Genomic DNA, 13,085 nt, shown 5'->3' with positions numbered 1-13,085 from the left:
ACTCAAAGGTGCTCAAGTATTATCCAAGCTTGATCTCCGTATTGGCTATCATCAGATTCGCATTCGTGAAGAAGATATCCCCAAGACAGCATTCAGAACAAGCTATGGTTCATATGAATACACTGTCATGTCTTTCGGCCTTGTCAACGCCCCTCCAACATTCTCTCGCATGATGAACTTCATCTTCAACGCCTACACAAATGACTTCGTCTTGGTCTACCTCGATGACATTTTGGTCTTTTCCAAGAACAAAGAGGATCATGCAAAACATTTGAGATTGGTGCTGGATAAACACAGAAAACATCAGTTCTATGCGAAGTTTTCAAAGTGCGAGTTTTGGCTCGATGAGGTTCTCTACCTTGGGCATATCATCTCCGCCAAGGGCATAGCTATTAATCCTGAGAAGGTGTCTGCAATTGTGAATTGGGAACCACCTCAGAATGTGAAGCAACTCCGCAGCTTCCTTGGGCTCGCAAGCTATTGTCGAAGGTTCGTTGAGAACTTCTCTAAGATCGCAAAGCCTCTTTCCAACCTTCTCCAGAAGCATGCAAAGTACGTCTGGTCGCCTGAATGTGACATCGCTTTCAACACCCTGAAAGAGAAGTTAGTCACTGCTCCAGTTCTGACTCCTCCTGATGAATCCAAACCGTTCGAAGTCTTCTGTGATGCTTCCCTTCAAGGTATTGGTGCAGTGTTGATGCAAGAGAAGAAAGTTGTGGCCTATACCTCTCGCCAGTTGAAGCCCAACGAAAAGAACTACCCCACTCATGACCTCGAGTTGGCGGCAGTTGTCCATGCTCTTTTAACTTGGAGACATCTCTTGTTGGGAAGAAAAGTGGACATCTTCACTGATCACAAGAGTCTCAAGTACATCTTCACTCAGCCAAACCTCAACCTCAGGCAGACTCGTTGGGTCGAAATGATTCAAGAGTATAATCCGAGTATCGAATATACTCCGGGCAATGCCAATGTAATTGCTGACGCACTGAGCAGGAAGGCTTACTGCAACAGTTTGATTCTCAAGCCTTACCAACCAGAGCTATGTGAAGCTTTCCGCAAACTCAATCTTCAAGTTGTTCCTCAAGGTTTCCTTGCCAACCTCCAAGTCTCTCCTACTTTGGAAGATCAGATACACGAGGCTCAACTTCTTGATGCTATGGTGAAGAAGGTGAAGATTGGGATTGCCAAGAGTTAACCCAAGTACAAGTGCTATCATCTTGATGACAAGGATACTCTATTCTTCGAGGATCGCATTGTTGTTCCTAAGGGTGACCTTCGTAAAGTCATTATGAACGAGGCTCACAATTCACTCCTCTCTATTCACCCTGCAAGTACAAAGATGTACCAGGACCTCAAGCAGTCGTATTGGTGGACTCGAATGAAACACGAGATTGCTCAGTTCATGAACGAATGTGATGTCTGCAGAAGAGTGAAAGCAGAACACCAACGACCAGCTGGTCTCCTCCAACCTCTTGCCATTCCATAATGGAAGTTTGACCATATTGAGATGGACTTCGTGACTGGATTTCCAAAGTCCAAGCGTGGCAATGATGCTATCTTCATTGTCATCGACAAGCTCACCAAAGTGGCTCATTTTCTTCCTATCAAAGAATCTATCACAGCAGCTCAGTTGGCAGAGCTATATACCTCCAGGATTGTCTCCTTGCACGGCATTCCGCAGTTGATATCTTCAGATCGTGGGAGCATCTTTACCTCTAAGTTCTGGGATTCTTTTCAGAAGGCTATGGGCACCAACATTCGCTTCAGCACAGCCTTTCATCCTCAAACCAGTGTCCAAGTTGAGCGAGTCAATCAAATTCTTGAAGATATGTTCAGGTCTTGTGTCATCTCTTTCGGTATGAAGTGGGAAGATTGTCTTCCATATGCCGAGTTCTCCTACAACAATAGCTTCCAAGCGAGTTCGGGCAAGGCCCCATTAGAGATTCTCTATGGCAGGAAGTGTCGTACTCCTCTAAACTGGTCAGAGACTGGTGAACATCAACTTCTTGGCAATGACTTGATCACAGAGGTTGAAGAAATGTGCAAAGTCATTCGCGAAAATCTCAAAGCCGCGCAATCGCGCCAGAAGAGTTACTATGATAGCAAGCATCGTGACTTGGCTTTCGAGATTGAAGACCATGTCTACCTCCGCGTCTCTCCAATGAAAGGTACTCGTCGCTTCGGTATCAAAGGGAAGCTTGCCCGTAGATATGTGGGTCCTTTCAAGATCATTGGCAAAAGAGGCGACCTCGCCTATCAACTTGAGCTTCCCTCCAACTTTGCAAACGTGCACGACGTGTTTCACGTGTCTCAACTCCGCAAGTGTTTCAAGACTCCTGACCGCACCATCAACTTCAAAGAGATTGATCTCCATGAAGACATGTCTTATCATGAGCACCCCGTTGCTATTCTTGAAGAAACTGAGTGCAAGACTCGCAACAAGTCTATCAAATTCCTGAAAGTCAAGTGGTCACATTATTCCGATCGTAAAGCCACCTGGGAACGCGAGGACCACCTCCATTCTGAGTACCTGGAGTTTTTCCAGTCCTAGATCTCGGGACGAGATCCTTTCGTAGTGGTGGAGTGTTGTGACACCCCGTATGTAACTTGCCATATTTGTATTCCAACTCTTGCCACTTCCGGCACTAAGTTATGATATTTCCTCGTTGTCAGGTTTTGCCTTCGTGTTGCTTTTGTGTTTGTCATGCATCTCATATCATGTCATCATGTGCATCGCATTTGCATATGTGTTCATCTCATGCATCCGAGCATTTTCCCCGTTGTCCGTTTTGCATTCCGGCGCTCCTATGTCCTCCGGTGTCCCTTTCTACCTCTTTTCATGTGCGGGCGTTAAACGTTTTCGGATTGGACCGAGACTTGCCAAGCGGCGTTGGTTTACTACCGGTAGACCGCCTGTCAAGTTTCGTGTCATTTGGACTTCGTTTGATACTCCAATAATTAACCGAGGAACCGAAAAGGCCTCGTGTGTGTTGCAGCCCAACACCCCTCCAAAGTGGCCCAAAACCCACCTAAACCCCTTCCATCATCTAGGCCGTTCGATCACGATCGCGTGGCCAAAAACCATGCTCAATTTGGAGCCTCCTAGCTCCCTCTACCTATATATAGCCCCCCCTCCGAAATTTCCGGATGAACCCTAACCATTTTTTCCCTCTCCGCCGCCGGACAATTTCATCCCACCGAAGGACGCGTCCGACTTCTCCCGCTGCCGCCACATGGTGCCTCCCCATTGGCCCGGCCGCATCTCCTCCGCCGTCGGCCCGCGGAGCCCGCCGCGGGTCCTCCCGCACCGCCAACCGGGTCGTGCCCCGCCGCCGCCACCTACCGCGCCGTCCGCACTCCGCCCCGACCGCCCGGTGCCGCCCTTCGCCGCCATCGCCGGCCACCATCGTCCAGTGACTTCCGCAAGTCTGGCCGGCCGCCGCGCACCGTCCCTCGTCGTCCTCCGTCGTCCCGTGCCTCCTTGGCCCAAGCTCCGGCCGGCCCTGCTCGATCCGGTCGCCTCCCTCCTCTCCTCGGCAAGTCCCCGGCGCAACTCCGGCGAACAGTGATTCCGGCGAGCGCCTCGAAGTCTGTGCCGATCTGGATCTGGATCTGGAACCCTAGCCGGTTGACCTAATTTTTGCTCCATTTCAGTATTTTTGCATATCTTCATCGCATCATATCTCATCATCCGTGGCTCCATTTTGGGCGTGTAGCATGTCAAATTGTTCGTCTCGACGAGTACTTCATTTCATCTCATTGCATCATGTTCATTTGAGTTCATCTTGAGGCCCTAAATGCTGTTACAAGAGTGCTAGTTTATATTAATTTCAGATTCTTATCAGTAATTGGACATTTGTCATTTTTGTCATGATTAATGTGTGCCTCCTATGAACTTGAGCCCTACATGTGTTTTGAAGTATGCCATGCCATCTTTACAGGGGTATATGCCATGCATTTTTGTGATCTCTGTGGTGACTAGCACAAGCATGCAAAGTAGCCCTTGTAATGTTGTTGATTCTAGGGACTTAGAAATCTTCTAAGTCATTTTCCTGATTATATTTTCAGGCCATGTATTCATGTTGCTACAGAGTGATCCATGCCTCTTTTGAGCATGATCAGTAAGGATGTTTTGTAGATATTGTTGTGCTCTATCCATCCATGTCTTTGTTTGCAATTATGGAGCACCCTATCTTGACTCAATCGAGCTCAACTTTTGCTATAAAATGTTCCTGGCAGAATGTTTACGTGTTAAGCATTTTTGCCGAGGTTGTTGTAGTTGATCCATGCATGCTATGTTGTTGTTCTTGCCATGTTTAGCTTCTATGCCATGTCTACTTGTTGGGTGTATGCTTAGTTTATCATGCCATTCCTTGTGGTGAGTGCATCGAGCTCGTAAACATGCCTACTTAATATCTGTTTTGCCATGTTCCAGTTTTCTGCTAAGTCTGAATCTGTTAACAATAATTGCTATGTTCACATGGATGCCATTGTATTTTCTTATCCCTTTTGGCTTATGGTCAGTAAGGGATTTTTGTTGTGTGCTTTGAGTAGCTCCATGTCATGCCTTGCTTTGCCATGATATGTTCCTGTAGCATGTTGTTATCGTGCTCTAAACATTGCTTCTTGATGTTAAATTCCTGGCATGTTGTTAATTTCACCAAGTCTGTAACATGTTATCTTTTGCACTTTTGCCATGCTTGTTTGAACCTTCTATTGAGTGAATTAGCCATAGCTCAGTGTTCATCTTTTGTCAAGCATCTTGAGTGGATCCCTGCCATGTATATTTTTGCTATGATAGAGTGCAGTAGCTTGTTGTTCTTGATGCATTTAGATGGCCTCGTGCTGTTAATCGGAGATCGGTGTCATATTTGTTTTGCTTGTCATTTGCAAACCGTGCATCCGATTCCGATGATCTTTATATCGATTTCGACCGAAATCAACTCCTCTTTCCAGTGGCACTCTTAGTTTTCCAAGTTGAGGCCAGGTTCAATCTTTCCTTTCCGAAACATGCATATGCATCGCATATCGCATCCCGCATATCATGACATGTTTTGCATCATGTTGTTTGTGCATTGCACGTGGTTGATTATGTCTCCCTTTGCTTGTTCTTGCTTTCAGTAGATCCAGGAGACGAGTACGTGATCGAGGAGCCCGTTGAGTATGTTTACGAGGATCAAGCTAACGTCAACTCGGAGAACTTTGCAGGCAAGATGACCATACCCTTGAAATCACTTCTATCTTTGCTTGCTAGATGCTCGCTCTTTTGCTATGCCTTTGCTACGATACCTACCACTTGCTTATCATGCCTCCCATATTGCCATGTCAAACCCCTAACCCACCTTGTCCTAGCAAACCGTTGCTTGGCTATGTTACCGCTTTGCTCGTCCCCTCTTATAGCGTTGCTAGCTGCAGCTGAAGATTGGAGTTTATTCCTTGTTGGAACATGTTTATTGTTGGCATATCATTATTATATATTGATCTTTTTTAATGCATCTATACACTTGGTAAAGGGTGGAAGGCTCGGCCTTATGCCTGATGTTTTGTTCCACTCTAGCCGCCCTGGTTTCCGTTATCCTGGTGTTATGTTCCTTGATTTTGCGTTCCTTACACGATTGGGTTATAATGGGAACCCCTTGACAGTTCGCCTTGAATAAAACTCCTCCAGCAAGGCCCAACATTGGTTTTACCATTCGCCACCTAGCCTCTTTTTCCCTTGGGTTTCCGGAGTACGGGGGTCATCTTTATTTTAAACCCCCCGGGCCAGAGCTCCTCCGAGTGTTGGTCCAAACTGGGCGATGTCCGGTGCCACCAGGGGCAACTCTGGGCTGGCCTACCCGACGTCTGGCTCATCCGGGTGTGCCCTGAGAACGAGATATGTGCAGCTCCTATCGGGATTTGTAGGCACATTCGGGTGGCTTTGCTGGTTTAGTTTTACCATTGTCGAGATGTCTTGTAACCGGGATTTCGAGTCTGATCGGATTGTCTTGGGAGAAGGAATATCCTTCATTGACCGTGAGAGCTTCTGATGGGCTAAGTTGGGACACCCCTGCAGGGATTTGAACTTTCGAAAGCCGTGCCCGCGGTTATGGGCAGATGGGAATATGTTAATGTCCGGTTGTAGATAACCTAAAACATAAGCTTAATTAAAATGAATCAACAGAGTGTGTAGCCGTGATGGTCTCTTTTCGACAGAGTCCGGGAAGAGAACATGGTCTCGTGTTATGCTTGAACGTAGGTTGTTCTAGGATCACTTCTTGATCATATATTCTCGATCGTGCCTTTGCCTTCTCTTCTCGCTCTCACTTGCGTATGTTAGCCACCATATATGCTAGTGCTTGCTGCAGCTCCACCTTTTACCCTTCCTATAAGCTTAAATAGTCTTGATCGCGAGGGTGTGAGATTGCTGAGTCCCCGTGACTCACAGATTACTTCAAAACCAGATGCAGGGACCGATGATACCGCTCCAAGAGATTCGACTGAGCTCAAGTGGGAGTTTGATGAGGACTCAGGACGATACTACGTTTCCTTTCCAGACGATCAGTAGTGGTGCCCAGTTGGGGCGATCGGGGACTTTGTTGCATTTGGGGTTGTTCTTTATTTTGGTACCGTAGCCAGACCTTGATTGTATCTGGATGAATGTAATGATATTTATGCTATTATGTGACGTGGCGAGTGTAAGCCAACTATGTACCTTTTCCCTTATTCATTACATGGGTTGTGTGAAGATTACCTCACTTGCGACATTGCTTACAATGCGTTTATGCCTCAAAGTCGTGCTTCGACACGTGAGAGATATAGCCGCATCATGGGCGTTACACGTGGCTGTTGGGGAACGTAGTAATTTCAAAATTTTCCTACGCACACGCAAGATCATGGTGATGCATAGCAACGAGAGGGGAGAGTATGATCTACGTACCCTTGTAGATCGCAACGGAAGCGTTGACACAACGTAGAGGAAGTAGTCGTACGTCTTCTTCCCGATCCGACCGATCCAAGCACCGTTACTCCGGCACCTCCGAGTTCTTAGCACACGTTCAGCCCGATGACGATCCCCGGGCTCCGATCCAGCAAAGCTTCGGGGAGGAGTTCCGTCAGCACGACGGCGTGGTGACGATCTTGATGTTCTACCGTCGCAGGGCTTCGCCTAAGCACTGCTACGATATGACCGAGGTGGAATATGGTGGAAGGGGGCACCGCACACGGCTAAGGAACGATCACAAAGATCAACTTGTGTGTCTATGGGGTGCCCCTTGCCTCAGTATATAAAGGATGGAGAAGGAGGAGGCCGGCCAAGGCCATTGGTGCGGCCAGGATGGGAGTCCTACTAGGACTCCAAGTCCTAGTAGGAGTCCATCAAGTGGGGAGGAAGGGAGAAGGAAGTGGAGGAGTAGGAAAGGTGGCCGGCCCCCTTTTCCCTAGTCCAATTCGGACTAGAGGGGAGGGGGGGCGCAGCAGCCTTTTTCCTCTTCCCACTAAAGCCCACCAAGGCCCATTACTTCTCCCGTAACTATCCGGTACTCCGAAAAATACCCGAATCACTCGGAACCTTTCCGATGTCCGAATATAGTCGTCCAATATATCGATCTTTACTTCTCGACCATTTCGAGACTCCTCGTCATGTCCCCGATCTCATCCGGGACTCCGAACTCCTTCGGTACATCAAAACTCATAAACTCATAATATAACTGTCATCGAAACCTTAAGCGTGCGGACCCTACGGTTCGAGAACAATGTAGACATGACCGAGACACGTCTTTGGTCAATAACCAATAGCGGGACCTGGATGCCCATATTGGCTCCTACATATTCTACGAAGATCTTTATCGGTCAGACCGCATAACAACATACGTTGTTCCCTTTGTCATCGGTATGTTACTTGCCCGAGATTCGATCGTCGGTATCCAATACCTAGTTCAATCTCGTTACCGGCAAGTCTCTTTACTCGTTCCGTAATACATCATCTCACAACTAACATATTAGTTGTAATGCTTGCAAGGCTTATGTGATGTGTATTACCGAGAGGGCCCAGAGATACCTCTCCGACAATCGGAGTGACAAATCCTAATCTCGAAATACGCCAACCCAACATCTACCTTTGGAGACACCTGTAATGCTCCTTTATAATCACCCAGTTACGTTGTGACGTTTGGTAGCACCCAAAGTGTTCCTCCGGCAAACGGGAGTTGCATAATCTCATAGTCATAGGAACATGTATAAGTCATGAAGAAAAGCAATAGCAACATACTAAACGATCGGGTGCTAAGCTAATGGAATGGGTCATGTCAATCAGATCATTCAACTAATGACGTGACCTCGTTAATCAAATAACAACTCATTGTTCATGGTTAGGAAACATAACCATCTTTGATTAACGAGCTAGTCAAGTAGAGGCATACTAGTGACACTTTGTTTGTCTATGTATTCACACATGTATTATGTTTCCGGTTAATACAATTCTAGCATGAATAATAAACATTTATCATGAAATAAGGAAATAAATAATAACTTTGTTATTGCCTCTAGGGCATATTTCCTTCAGTGGCCGGCTATGCTTCCGCGCAGGCCTCACCGCCCCACCGTACTCCCATTGCTGGCCTAGCCATCCCTCTACTCACCCACACCTGCTTTTATTCCCCGGGGACGGCAGATGAACCAGTAAACCCTCGTACTCCTCCACGTGGGAAACAACTGCCGAGTCTTCCCTGGCTCCGTGTCGTTCCCTTCCTAGGCCTCGCCGTCGTCCACCGCCCTAGTGCTCTCGGCGCGGCCTGGTCAATGACCGACATGCATCTGAAGTGGACTGTACATGGAGACTCTGACAGCTGGGTCCACGGCCGCATGCAAGGAAATGCCTCCTTATTATGCACAAAATAATGATTCCTCCACCTGACATCTGGGACCCACCAAAAGTGCCTCTGTATTTCGCGAAAAAAATGTTATCGCCGCCGACAGCTCGGACCCACCAGCTATATCTTCACACGCAAGGAAGTGCCTCCTTATTACGCACAAAAAAATGAAGACCCCCTGCTAGCTGGGACCCATCATAGTGGGTGGCTGACTTGTGGGCCTACTAAGTTGATGGGGATGGAGGGCTTTGTCAACTTAGTCAATATGAACGATTCTAGCTCCAATGACCGTACGATGTCCATCCAACGGCCATAGTGCTTCTTCAACCTCTGGTCTTCTTGCTCCAGCCGCCCAAAGCAGCGCCGGTCGTGCCGCCTGCTCCTGCCTCCCGTGACCGGTTGTGCTGCCGCGGAGGCCTCACCGCCCCCATACTACTCCCACCGCTGGCCAGGTCATCCCTCCACTCACCCACACCCCCTGTTATTCGGCAGCGAGGCAGCCTGACACCGCATTCGAACCAGTGAACCCTCGTACTCCTCTCCGCATGGGCATCCACTATCGCGTCTTCCCCGGCTTCGCGTCGTCCCCTTCCTAGGCCTCGCTGTCATCCACCGCCTTGGTGCTCTCGACGTGGCGTGGTCATTGTGGTCAACGACCGACTTCCATCGGAAGAGTACTATACGTGGAGAGGCTGACAGCTGGGTCCACGGCCGCAGCTGGGTCCATGGCCACAGCCCAGTTTTTTTGTGATTTGCCAAGTAAGTAGCTTTGTCAGGCCTGTTGGGCTGCAAATCTTTCAAGACGAGGAGAGCTTCATTCGGCTGGCCGAGAAAATGGCCTATCAGTAATGAGAAATGGGTTGTACATTTTTAAAACACATCAAACCGGCAATTAGTTTCAAATTTCTTTTTTCATTTCAAGATTTTGAATTGCATTGATTTTTATGCGTGGACAATTTGTTGGATTTTATATTGATATACATTTATTTTTAAAATCAGTTTGAATGTGACTCGAAATTTCAGGATTAAAAATAGTTCGGACCGCACCGAAATATGCAAAATTTCGTATAATTTTTTAACCGTGGCCACAATATGGGCTGTAATGCGAACAAAAAGAATATGGGCTCCAAAAAAACCTTAATAATTAGCAAATGGGCTGTAAATTATTAGAAATAATGGCAGATGGGTTGTATGCTATTTTCCACAGATTTGAGGCTTTCCTAAAAAAAGGTTGAGGCACAAGTAGTGACTGTTGGATGTCCATCCAACGGCCGTCGTGCTTCTTCAATATCTGCTCTTCCTGCTCCAGCTGCTCAAACAAGCACCGGCAGGACTGCCTGCTCCCTCCTCCCTGCGGCCGGCTGTGCTACCGCACCGGCCTCACCGCCCCATCATACTCCCATCGCTGGCCTAGCCATCCCTCTACTCACCCACACCTGCTGTTATTCTCCGGCGACGGCAGACGAACCAGTAAACCCTCATACAGTCGTACTCCCCTCCGCGTGGGAAACAACTGCCGAGTCTTCCCTGGCTCCGTGTCATTCCCTTCCTAGGCCTCGCCGTCGTCCACCGCCCTGGTGCTCTTGGCGCGGCCTGGTCAACGTGGTCATTGACCGACATGCATCTGAAGTGGACTGTATGTGGCGAGGCTGACAGCTGGGTCCACGGCCGCACACAAGGAAATGCCTCCTTATTATGCGCAAAATAATGATTCCTCCACCTGGCATCTGTATTTCATGAAAAAAATGTTACCGCCGTTGACAGCTCGGACCCACCAGCTATATCTTCGCACGCAAGGAAGTGCCTCCTTATTACGCACAAAAAATGAATACTCCCCCTGCTAGCTGGGACCCAGTATAGTGGAAGGCTGCCTTGTGGGCCTACTAAGTTGATGGGGATGGAGGGCTTTGTCAACTTAGGCAATATGCATGATTCTAGCTCCAGTGATCATACGATGTCCATCCAACGGCTGTAGTGCTTCTTCAACCTCTGGTCTTCTTGCTCCAGCCGCCCAAACCAACGCCGGTCGTGCCTCGTGCTCCTGCCTCTCGTGGCCGGCTGCGATGCGGCGGAGGCCTCACCGCCCCCTACTACTCCCACCGCTGGCCAGGCCATCCCTCTACGCACCCACACCCCCTGTTATTCTACGGCGACGGTAGCCTCACATCACAGGGAACCAGTGAACCCTCATACTCTACGTGTGGGCATCCACTGCAGCGTCTTCCCGGCTCCGTGTCGTCCCCTTCCTAGGCCTCGCCATCGTCCACCGCCCCGGTACTCTCGGCGCGGCATGGTCAACTTGGTCAAGGAAGGGCTTCCATCGGATGTGGACTGTACGTGGAGAGGCTGACAGCTGGGTCCATGGCCGCAGCAAGGAAGTGCCTCCTTATTACGCGGAAAATAATGATTCCTCCACCTGACAGCAGGGACCCACCGGACGGGCCACCGTATTTTGCGAAAAATACTTTTTCCCCCTGACTGTTGGGACCCACCGGATGGGCCATCGTATTTCGTGAAAAAACGTTCCCCCCGCTGTCAGCTCGGACCCACCGGAAGTGCCTCCTTATTATGCAGGAAAAATGAATACTCCCCCAGCTAGCTGGGACCCACCTTGGTGGGAGGCTGACTTGTGGGCCTACTAAGTTGACGGGGACGGAGGGCTTTGTCGACTTAGTCAATATGCACGATTCTAGCTCCAGTGATCGTACGATGTCCATCCAACGGTCGTAGTGCTTCTTCAACCTCTGGTCTTCTTGCTCCAGTCGCCCAAACCAGCGTCGGTCGTGTCGCGTGCTCCTGCCTCTTGTGGCCGGTTGTGATGCTGCGGAGGCCTCACCACCCCCTACTACTCCCACCGCTGGCCAGGCCATCCCTCTACTCACCCACACCCACTGCTATTCCACGGCGACGGCAGCCTCACACCGCAACCGAACCAGTGAACCCTCATACTCCTCTACGCGTGGGCATCCACTGCCGCGTCTTCCCCGGCTCCGTGTCGTCCCCTTCCTAGGCCTCGCCGTCATCCACCACCCTAGTGCTCTTGGCGCGGCATGGTCAACATGGTCAAGGAACAGCTTCCATCGGATGTGGACTGTACGTGGAGAGGCTAACAGTTGGGTCCACGGCCGCAGCAAGGAAGTGCCTCCTTATTACGCGAAAAATAATGATTCCTCCACCTGACAGCAGGGACCCACCGAACGGGCAACCGTATTTCGCAAAAAAAAGGTTTCCCCCCTGACTGCTGGGACCTACCAGCTACATCTTCGCATGCAAGGAAGTGCGTCCTGGCAAAAAAATGATTCGGCCCTCTGACTGCTGGGACCCACCAGCTACATCTTCGCACGCAAGGAAGTGCCTGACAGTCGGGACCCACCTGGTCGAAGCGTACGTAGCGTTGTCATTCTGGTCGCGAACATGTACATACATACTGGTCGATGTAGAGGCGCGCACGTGTCGTAGTAGAGGCGCGCACATAGCATGTACACGTACGTATAGCGGCCAGTGTGCAAGAAAGAAAATACGGCCACGTACGTACATACGGGCGGGTCTCGAACGCCTACTCGCGCATACGTACGGCCAGGGCTCGTGTACATGGTTGGGTCAGAACGGAGAAACTGCATCGTCGTCATGTTCATGGGGAGGCAACGGAATGCGTCGTGTTCATCGGGAGGCAACGGAACAGCCGATGGAAACGAGGCCTGGCGTACCGCACAACGGATGAAACGGCCTTGTGTTCGACCGGCCACGTTCGACACGGGATCCTGTTCATCGAGAGGGGTCTGGCGTACCGCAAAACGGAGGAAACAGACCTCCTACGGTCGAAACAGGGGTCCTGTTGATCGGGAGGGGTGTGGCGTACCGCAAAACGGAGGAAACGGACTTGTGTTGGAGCGCTACGGTCGAAACGGGGTCCTGTTCATCAGGGGGTGTGGCGTACCGCAAAACAGGACTCCACGAGATACTGTTCATCTCCACCATCGACCCCCTCCAGCCTCCATGGGCTACTGTTCATCCACCATCGACCTCCTCCAGCCTCCACCTGCGACTGTTCATCCACGGGCTCCTGTTCATCCAGCCTGCACCGTGCGCTACTCCACCGGCTATTGTTCAACCAACCCTCTCCACGGGCTCCTGTTCAACCAGCCCTCCACGGGCTACTATTCATTCAGCCCTCCACCGTCTACTGTTCATCCAGCCCTCCACGGGGTCCTGTTCATCCAGCCCCAACCGGCTCGA

This window comes from Triticum urartu, chromosome 2A (genome assembly GCF_056163025.1).
Source record: "Triticum urartu cultivar PI428250 chromosome 2A, HENAU_Tu73, whole genome shotgun sequence".
In the NCBI taxonomy this organism is placed as follows: Eukaryota; Viridiplantae; Streptophyta; class Magnoliopsida; order Poales; family Poaceae; genus Triticum; species Triticum urartu.
Note: the sequence above shows the minus strand (reverse complement) of the source record.